Source organism: Somniosus microcephalus, chromosome 12 (assembly GCF_052327205.1).
Source record: "Somniosus microcephalus isolate GS21.2 chromosome 12, FLI_Smic_1.0, whole genome shotgun sequence".
Taxonomy (NCBI): domain Eukaryota; kingdom Metazoa; phylum Chordata; class Chondrichthyes; order Squaliformes; family Somniosidae; genus Somniosus; species Somniosus microcephalus.
The window spans coordinates 130,853,792-130,864,969 of record NC_140998.1 but is presented as its reverse complement, the minus strand read 5'-3'; the positions used below and the strand labels follow the sequence as shown (position 1 = coordinate 130,864,969).

The 11,178-nt window shown below is 40.5% G+C and overlaps 1 non-coding gene across 1 annotated transcript; it reads right to left on the bottom strand.

Annotated features, from left to right (window-relative positions):
• Nucleotides 1–3,766: 3,766 nt before the first annotated feature.
• On the bottom strand, nucleotides 3,767–3,840 carry trnai-aau (transfer RNA isoleucine (anticodon AAU)). The gene has a single exon. It is a non-coding gene; the product is annotated as a tRNA-Ile (tRNA).
• Nucleotides 3,841–11,178: the final 7,338 nt, after the last annotated feature.

Here is an 11,178-nt window from a genome sequence, read left to right as displayed (position 1 = left end):
TGCCCGGGAGGCTGTGTGTAGTAAATGTGGAAAGAGAGGTCATTATGCACGTGTTTGTAAATCATTAGGTTCAATTACCTCCTCTTCTGCGACTATTCAACCTGTAGAGAGGGCGTTTATTGCATCAATTTCTGCTGCATTTGCTCATGGCCTAAACAAAGCTATAGTTATGGCCCAAGTTAATGGGTTAGATGTGAAGGCTCTCATAGATACGGGCAGTACCGAGAGTTTTATAAGTCTTCAGTTTGCGAAGGAAAAGTGTTTGAAAATCTTGCCTGTTACTTATCAGGTGTGTATGGCTCAGACGACCCTTACTTCACAAGTAGCTGGTTGTTGCCTTGTGAAAATGATTCTTCTAGGTAATACGTATACTGATATACGCCTATCTGTTTTGCCTAATCTTTGTGCGGATATTTTGATTGGATATGATGTGCTTAAATTACACGAGTCTCTCAGTCTTTCGTTTAGAGGGACTAAGCCACCCTTATCCATTTGTGGATTAACTTCTTTATCCATTTCTCCAATATCACTTTTTTCCAATTTGATGCCGGATTGTAAGCCAATTGCTACCAAGTCAAGAAGGTATAGCAGTCAGGATAGAGAATTTATTAATTCTGAAGTCCAACGTCTTTTATTGGAAGGAATCATTGAACCTAGTTGTTCGCCTTGGCGGGCTCAGGTAGTTGTCACCACTAATGAGAGACATAAGAAATGAATGGTGATAGACTACTCTCAAACTATTAATAGGTATACTCAATTAGATGCGTACCCTTTGCCTAAGATTGATGAGCTTATCAACAAAGTATCTCAGTATAAGTTTTTTAGCACTATTGATTTAAAAAGTGCTTATCATCAGATTCCTATTGTTAAGAGGGATCAACCATATACAGCCTTTGAGGCTGGTGGAACGCTGTATTAGTTTTGCCGAATACCATTTGGTGTTACTAATGGTGTTGCTTGTTTTCAACGGGCAATGGATGCTTTTATAAGTGATAACTCTCTCTCTGACACCTTTTCATATTTAGATGATATCACGGTGTGTGGTAAATCAAGGGTGGAGCATGATTCTAATTTAGAAAGATTCCTTCAAGCTGTGGAAAAAGTTGGTTTAACTTTTAATAAAGAGAAGTGTATCTTTTCAACTACTGAGGTAAATCTACTGGGGTATATTATCGCGGGAAATAAGATTAAACCAGATCCAGAATGTTTGCGACCATTGATCGATTTACCTTATCCTACTAATTCTAAGGCTTTGCAACGAGTTGTTGGACTGTTTTCTTACTATTCTAATTGGATTGCAAACTTTTCACAGAAGATCCGGCCCCTTATTCGGGTTACGACATATCCTCTATCATGGGAGGCCAGGACATGTTTTGATAATTTTAAAAAGGATATCTTAGGAGCAGTTGTGCATTCTATTGATGAGTAGGTTCCCTTTGTGATTTAGACGGATGCTTCTGATTTTGCAATTGGGGCTACTCTGAACCAGAATGGAAGACCTGTGGCCTTTTTCTCACGTACCTTGAACAATAGTGAAAAAAGACATTCTTCAATAGAAAAAGAGGCATATGCAATAGTAGAAGCACTGCGTAAATGGAGACATTATTTATCGGGGCGACATTTCACGTTGGTAACCGAACAAAAATCTGTCTCCTTTATGTTTGATGTTAAACATTTTGGAAAGATCAGAAATGATAAAATAATGAGGTGGAGGATTGAGTTGGCATGTTACCATTTTGATATAGTTTATCGTCCGGAGAAGGATAATGTTGCTGCTGATGCACTGTCGAGGGCTTATTGTTCTGTGATTCACGGAGATACGCTTATTACTCTTCACAATGCCTTATGTCATCCTGGGGTTACGAGGATGAGGCACTTCGTACGCAGTAAGAATTTGCCCTTTTCAGTTGAAGACGTCAAGCGGATGACTTCATCATGTTCTATCTGTGCTCGGTGTAAACCGAATTTCTTTAAGCCTCAACGAGCTCATCTTATAAAGGCTACTTCTCCTTTTGAACGTCTGAGCGTTGATTTTAAGGGGCCTCTTCCTTCAACGACTCAAAATCGATACATATTTACTGTTGTGGATGAGTTTTCAAGGTTTCCTTTTGCCTTTCCTTGCGCAGATGTATCAGCTGCTACAGTTATCAAATGTCTGACTCAACTTTTTGTCATCTTTGGGATGCCTGCGTATATCCATTCGGATCAGGGAAGTTCTTTTATGTCTTCCCAGTTGAAGGAATACCTTCAGAGTCGGGGAATTTCTACTAGTAGAACTACCCCGTATAACCCCCAGGGTAATGGACAGTGCGAATGATACAATGGGGTGATCTGGAAGGCAGTTATGTTGGCTTTGACATCCCGGAACCTTAAGAATACACAGTGGGAAATGGTACTGCCTGATGCACTGCATTCCATTAGATCATTGCTTTCAACGGCTACTAATGTGACCCCCCATGAAAGGCTCTTTAATTACCCGCGGAGATCTACTACGGGATATTCGGTACCTTCATGGCTTACTATGCAGGGATCTGTGCTGCTTCGACGCCATATTAGATTGTCAAAATATGATCCTTTAGTGGAGGAGGTGGAGCTGTTGGAGGCAAATTCCCAATATGCTCATATTCGATTCCAAGATGGGAAAGAAAGTACTGTTTCAATTAAAGATTTGGCTCCTTGTGGTGGCCAGCCCTCTTCTGAGGATACTAATAATAGTCACGATTCAGATAATGTGGATGTTGTTATAGATACTACGAATATTTCCAATCCTACTGCAGATAATTATACTTCTATTAGTCAGCCTTTGATGGATGTTCATGACCGTCCTAGTTTACTTCCTGATGGGATTTCCAATCCGGAAACCGTTGATAATCGGGATATGGATAGCCTTCCTGCAGAAGATACTTCAGTGTGTCCGGGTGTGGGAGGGCAAGGAATTTCACCATGGTTAAGAAGGTCGACATGAACGAGATATCCGGTCGACCGATTGAAAATGGACTTTTAAATTGATAGTAATGTTTTAAAATTGTTGAAATATTATATTTGTATTTCAGTTGTAAATAAATTAATTATAAATTGTAAAGGTTGTTTTAGGTTGGAGCATGTTTTAAAAGGAGGGGTGAATGTGGTGATTATTTCCTATGTTTAATAAGAAGTATTGTGATTGGTGAATGGGGTGGTTGTTCTCTGTGTTAGTAAGAAGTATTGTAATTGGTTGTTTGTTTCTACCTTGAGATATGCTGTAAACTCATTGGTAGTGGATGTCAGGTGATTTGTGGTGGCCGTCTTAAATTCAGTTCTCTCCAGTCATGGTTGGAGACTGGTGTTGAAAGATGTGCTACTGGATTTTTAAAGTTAATAAAGCCTAGATTAGAAAGGCAAATCTATTCTTTATTTCACCCACGTATTTAATCCCCCCTAACACTTAGGGTCAATTTTTATCATGGCCAATCAACCTAACCCGCACATCTTTGGACTGTGGGAGGAAACCGGAGTACCCGAAGGAAACCCACGCAAACATGGGGAGAATGTGCAAACTCCACACAGACAGTCACCCGAGGCCGGATTTGAACCCGGGTCCTTGGCGCTGTGAGGCAACAGTGCTAACCACTATGCCACCGTGCCACCATTTTTCTTTAAGTGCCAGACAATGACTATCTCCAAGTGAGAGAATAACCATCGCCAAATCTCCCTCCATCAACATCCTGGGGGTCACCATTGACCAGAAACTTAACTGGACCAGCCACATAGAAACAAAACATCCTGCTGGCCCGTACGGGGATCGAACCCGCGACCTTGGCATTATTAGCACCACGCTCTCACCAACTGAGCTAACCGGCCACAATGCTCTCGTTGGCCAGGCTCGAACCCAGGCGAACCCAGATGAACCAATCGACGACAGGGGGCCAGAATTGCCTCCGCACCAAGAGCAAGACACTCGGGAAAGGCGCTATCCAGAAAGGATCAGGAAGCCTCCCCAAAGACTGAATATATAAATAGACTATTTTCAGCTAATGTTGCATGTTAAAAGTGTTATGGTACTGTTAATCTAAAAGGGGAGGAATTGTAATGTATATACCTTTAAGGGGGGAACTATCTTTTACAGCTCATGTATACTGCAGTACTGGCAGTGACCACACCTGTATATAGCACTGAGTAGTAATCTGTACAGATCAGTTCCAGTGTGAGCCACGTTGAGTAAACACCTGTTGTACCGTTCTCCTGCAGTCTGTGTCTTATTATACATGGACACAACACTTTCAGCAGTAACTTCTCCCCCAATCCAGCACCACCTACTCTTGTAGCAACACAAGCTCACCATAAGCAAAATCACAGGGTTTTCAAAAGAATAAATTTGATCAAATCCTCTGTCATTTTCAGGTGCTATGCATTATGATCATGTGACATTAGTCTGTTGTCCTTATCAAAAAGCCAATTTGTACAAATTCTGACATTTTATATATTGTCTATTTAGCTTAATCCTCTCCAAATTCTTAATATTTTCAAAGTACAAAATAAATTTATCACTTCTATTATATTGAGGATTTTGAGAAATAAGGCACATTGTCCCAATATATCTTTAATTATTGTCCATGAGAAGTGTATGTATCAGTTGCAAATGTTTGCAAAGCATACAGAGTTCAAAAAATGTCATATTTTGGAAATTGGACTTGGAAGGTGAGGGGGAACCTGAAGAAAGTATTAAAGTATTTTAAGAATAAGTTCCAGCTGGAATACTGTCGGGGATATTTACATCCAAACATTGCAGAATACTAATAGTTTCCTTCTAAACAGAATATCAAAATGAAATTAAACCTGAAAACTGTAATTACAGAAAATGTGCAATACTTCACCTTCAAGTTTTTGGTTCCATTCATTAAACAGGATGAGATCTCAAAAAAAAAGTCATGGAAGAAACACATTTTAAAAATGAAGGTTACACAGAATTAGAATTTACTAAGAGCTAGAAGAATAGTCCTAACAGTATATTTCACTTATTGCACATTGGAAGCTTTTTTACTTGAGGGAGGGGAGAAGAACCATTTGTATATTTAATGAATGGGGTATTATCAGGCATGATATTAGATCAGCATTAATTCCATTGAAAACAATAGAGGACAATTACAAGTTTGTGGAATAAGGTTTTCAATTCATGGGAAATAGAGAAGTAAAATTGATTCCTCTTCACCCCCTCCTGATTACCCAACTTGCCTTTCTCAGTTCCATGGTTACCAGCATCAACCATCCATCCATCACCTTGGTCCCCAACTCTTTCAAAACTACTGTTATCATCGCCTTCTTCAAAAAACCTACTCTCGACACCTCCATCTTTTCCAACTATCAACCTGTGACAAAAATGAAACATTTTGTCTGTGCTTTTTCAGCGAGCTTTTTCTATATTGTTGGCCACAATATACACAGTGTAAATTTTGGTTTCTGTTGACTGTTTCTGTGAAGGGATAATTACTAGCCCTAGCCCCTTTAGAGCAACCCCGGATCAGGCATATTCCTCAGATGTTCATTTTCAACTAAAGTTTGAGGTAGCCGAATCCTAAAGATGCTTAATTGGGTCTAAAGGTCTGGACTATCTCTCCCTAAAGGAAAGGAACAACCTGAAAATGTTATCGTCCTCCAGATAGCACTTTTAATAAGTTTAGCTAGACTGTAACGTTCCAGATATCATGAGGGTCCGGAAAACTCCTCCAGAATTCTGCAACTCCTCACCAAAGAGTGTACAGAGATTGAGTTTGTGAGCTTGATACAGAAGTCTTATGTGAGACAATTCTAAAAATATATGGATTTATTAAAGAATCGACATGCAGTTTACAGTTGGTGAGTCAATCACAACATTAACAATTCCAAAAAGAGAAAACTTACAATCCTATTATTAGAGAACCTTACTCCCAAATCTTAACTTCGCTATAGTTTTACAGTTCTTAAAGTTCTATTCAGGATATCCACCAAAATCAAATACCTTTGATCCCCAAGGTACAAAGAGTTGGAGACTTACAGAGTCACCTCTGAAGCCGAGAATCACTTTGCCCCTTTAAAGCGAGTCTACTATCCCATTTGAGAGTTCAATATTTATACCCTTTTCCAGTGGTATTTCCTGTAAGGTTTTCTGCTGATGTAAGCTAATTATCTCTCGTCATTTTTCTGCTGACTCCTGCAATTCTTACAAGCACCTCAGCTGGTAGCATTACAGAATTATGTCTCTTCTCTAGGTGTTCCAAGTTTACCATAAAAAACGGTGTTACGGCAAGTGTGTTTTTTACTTGATGTCATTTTTACGAAGGCAGATGTTTCTTACTTTTATGTGCTTCTTTACAAAGTGTAAATTAGAACACCTTAACCAAGGTGAACCATTGACTCATTCCAAAAGGTTCAGCCTATCGAAGCTTTTAACCTTCTGTTTCAATAAGGTTATTGATTCAGTGTCAACAACTATCTTATCTCTATAGCCAGAATGCTTTCACAGCTTTTTCATCGTTCGGTTTCTAGATTTCCAGACCCAGTTTGTCATGTTTTAATAAGGCCAGAATTCTTTCATAGAATGGTGTCTTTTTCTGAATAGGTTCTATGGCTTATCTGTAAGGTGGAGTTAAGATAAAATAAGTCACGATCTCATTGAATGGCGGAACAGGCTCGAGGGGCTGAATGGCCTTCTCCTGCTGTTATGTAACTACAGGAATAAACATCATGGTTGGGCAAGCCAAAAGTCAATCAATATGCATTTGAGTTTTGATTTCTGTTGGATAATTCAGGTTAAATATGTTAATTGTTTAAATAGCAAAGCTTTTCACTTCAAAGCCTCTGAACCACAAAGGGTTCCAGGCTTATTTCTCAAGCAATCTCTGTGTTTAAATACTGTGAAATCTATGCAATTGAAAGAAGCTAAATGTTTTAATGTATTTTGCTCTGACATCACCACAGGATCTTGAAAGGGGTTGGTGAAACCTTGTGACACAGATCAAAGCACTAGGTGCCTGGAGTGATTTTATTTATAATTCTCTCTGAGACCTGTGAGAATAAATAGAGTCAATGATTGGTTTTAATCCTTCGTTGGACTACTCTGTGGTCAGAAGCCTTCAATTGCAGCTTCCCTGCAGTTGTTTGAGTCCATAGTCAGCCTTCAACAACAGCGGTCTCTGGGCTAGTTGGACTCCAAAGAAACACTTTGCCACATAATGAGAATACATTTTCAGGGATATAGTTATGTTGAAAGACAGCTCAAAAGAAGTGTCTTTGTTATTTTGATACATCTTGAAGAATATTAAAATTACTGTTAATACAAGGGCCCGGATTTTGCAGTCAGTGTTGAAGGGACGGCGCTTGCCACTGTCCTCGAAAAAAGCTGCCCATAAAAATTTAGCAGGCTCTAGAATGTAGATTTCCTCTTTGCCAACATCAGTTTCAATCTGGTGCAGTCTACAGGGGATTTGTGATATCCAACAACAGGGCAGGCAGCAAGCAGCAGGCAGGCTGATCAGCCAATCAGATTGAAGAATTCTCACAGACAGCAAAGCAGGAAGTAAAAAGCATGGAATATAAATCACATTTAAATCACTGTACAGAAAGCAAAATAAAGATTGGGACATACACATGGGGTAAAGGGAGAAACGTAAATATCAGAACAAAAACTTTAAAAAAATTATTTTATTCAAAATCTGTGATTTTTAAATGTTCTTCTGCGGGAATGAGACTCCACACTTGTAGAATTAGTTTTTCAGGACCAGAGAGGTTGTTCAGCAGTAATTATGACTTAGCGTGCTGTTAAAAACTCAGATACTCCTGATTGAATAGGACTTAACATTTTAGTTTAACATTTTAGTTGGATTTTGCAGCAAGAATACTGTGTATTTATTTATGTATTTAGTTGGTCTGCCATTTCTTTGCTCCCCATTATAAATTCCCCCGATTCTGACTGCAAGGGACCTACGCTTGACTTCACCAATCTTTTTCTCTTTACATATCTATAAAAGCTTTTACAGTCAGTTTTTATGTTCCCTGCAGGCTTACTCTCATATTCTATTTTCCCCTTCTTAATTAATCCCTCTGTCCTCCTTTGTTGAATCCTAAACTGCTCCCAATCCTCAGGATTATTGCTTTTTCTGGCCAATTTGTATGTCCTCTCCTTGGATCTTATGCTATCCCTAATTTCCCTTGTTAGCCACGGTTGAGTCACCTCTTTTGTTTTATTTTTATGCCAAACAGGGATGAACAACTTCTGTAGTTCATCCATTCGGTCTTTGAATGTTTGCCATTGCCTATCCACCGTCAACCCTTTGAGTGCCATTCCCCAATCAATCCTACCCAACTCGCTCCTCAGACCATTGTAGTTTCCTTTATTTAAATTGAGGACCCTAGTTTCTGAGTCAAATACTTCATTCTCCATCTTAATGAAGAATTCGATCATATTATGATCGCTCCGACCCAAGGGGCCTCGTACAACAAGATTGCTAATTAATCCTTTCTCGTTACATAATACCCAGTCTAAGATGGCCTGATCTCTGGTTGGTTCCTTGACATATTGGTCCAGGAAACCATCCCGTAAACACTCCAGGAATTCCTCCTCCACAGTATTATTACTAATTTGGTTAGCCCAATCTATATGTAGATTAAAGTCACCTATGATGACTGCTGTGCCCTTATTGCACGCTTCTTTAATTTCCCTTTTAATGCCATCCCCAACCTCAGCCTTACTGTTTGGAGGTCTATATACCACTCCCACTAATGTTTTTTTCCCCTTAGTATTTCTCAATTCTACCCATACAGATTCCACATCATCAGAGCTAATATCCTTCATTACAATTGTGTTAATCCCTGTCTTCACAAAGGAGGACACAAATAACCTCCCAGAAATACCGCGGTTGGGGATGGCATTAAAAGGGAAATTAAAGAAGCGTGCAATAAGGGCACAGCAGTCATCATAGGTGACTTTAATCTACATATAGATTGGGCTAACCAAATTAGTAATAATACTGTGGAGGAGGAATTCCTGGAGTGTTTACGGGATGGTTTCCTGGACCAATATGTCAAGGAACCAACCAGAGATCAGGCCATCTTAGACTGGGTATTATGTAACGAGAAAGGATTAATTAGCAATCTTGTTGTACGAGGCCCCTTGGGTCGGAGCGATCATAATATGATCGAATTCTTCATTAAGATGGAGAATGAAGTATTTGACTCAGAAACTAGGGTCCTCAATTTAAATAAAGGAAACTACAATGGTCTGAGGAGCGAGTTGGGTAGGATTGATTGGGGAATGGCACTCAAAGGGTTGACGGTGGATAGGCAATGAAAGGGTGGAACTGAAAGAAATCAGTATTTGTAGAGAAATGGTGTTAGGAAAATTGATGGGACTGAAGGCCGATAAATCCCCAGGGCCTGATAATTTACATCCCAGGGTACTTACGGAAGTGGCCCTAGAAATAGTAGATGCATTGCTGGTCATCTTCCAGAACTCGATAGACTCTGGAACAGTACCCATGGATTGGAGGGTAGCTAATGTTACCCCACTATTCAAAAAAGGTGGCAGAGAAAAAGCGGGGAATTATAGACTTGTAAGCCTGACATCGGTAGTGGGGAAAATGCTAGAGTCCATTATAAAAGATGTAATAGCAGAGCACTTGGAAAGCAGTGACAGGATCGGACAAAGTCAACATGGATTTACAAAAGGTAAATCATGCTTGACTAATCTACTGGAATTTTTTCAGGATGTAACTGATAAAATAGATAAGGGAGAACCAGTGGATGTGGAAGGGAGAACCAGTGGATGTGGTGTATTTGGACTTTCAGAAGGCTTTCGATAAGGTCCCGTATAAGAGGTTAGCGTGCAAAATTAAGGCACATGGGATTGGGGGCAAGGTATTGACTTGGATAGAGAACTGGTTGGCGGACAGAAAGCAAAGAGTTGGAATAAACGGGTCGTTTTCCGAGTGGTAGGCAGTGACTAGTGGGGTACCGCAAGGATCGGTCCTTGGACCCCAGCTGTTCACAATATATATTAATGATCTGGACGACGGAATTGGATGTAATATCTCCAAATTTGCAGACGACACAAAGCTGGGTGGGAGGGTATGCTGTGAGGAGGATGTCGTGAAACTCCAGTACGATTTGGACAGGTTGGGTGATTGGGCAGAAACATGGCAAATGCACTATAATGTGGATAAATGTGAGGTTATCCACTTTGGTGGCAAAAACAGGAAGGCAGATTATTATTGGGAGAAGGGGAAGTGCAAAGAGACCTGGGTGTTCTTGTGCACCAGTCGCTGAAGGTAAGCATGCAGGTGCAGCAGGCGGTTAAGAAGGCAAATGGTATGTTGGCCTTCGTAGCAAGAGGGTTCGAGTACAAGAACAAGGATGTCTTGCTGCAGTTGTACAGGGCCTTGGTGAGACCGCACCTTGAGTATTGTGTGCAGTTTTGGTCACCTTACCTGAGGAAGGACGTTCTTGCCATGGAGGGAGTGCAGCGAAGATTCACCAGGCTGATACCTGGGATGGCAGGAATGACGTACGAGGAGAGATTGTGTCAATTGGGCTTATACTCACTGGAGTTTAGAAGATTGAGAGGGGATCTCATCGAAACCTATAAAATTCTGTCAGGTCTGGACAGACTAGATGCAGAAAGGATGTTTCTGATGGCCGGGGAGTCCAGATCCAGGGGTCATAGTCTAAGGATAAGGGGTAAGCCATTTAGGACTGAAATGAGGAGGAATTACTTCACCCAGAGAGTGGTGAACCTGTGGAATTCTCTGCCACAGAGGGCGGTGGAGGCCAGTTCATTAAATATATTCAAGAAAGAGTTGGATATATTTCTTGAGGCTAAAGGGATCAAGGGATATGGGGAGAAGGCAGGGACAGGGTACCGAATTTGAATGATCAGCCATGATCTCATTGAATGGCGGAGCAGGCTCAAAGGGCCGAATGGCCTATTCCTGCTCCTATCTTCTATGTTTCTATGTGTACAAATCAGTGTTTTTGTATGATTCATGTGCGAAGACTGCAACTGCGCAGCCTTTGGAGGAGCAAGGTATCACTGACAGCAACTTCAGGAATTCCAAGTTTAACTGCACGTGTGTGGATGCCAGAAGTTGCTGTCAGTTTTACACAATGATGACTGTGAGTGCTGACAGTTTTGTCATCATTACAACCGCAAATTCCAGGCCATGGTTTTGA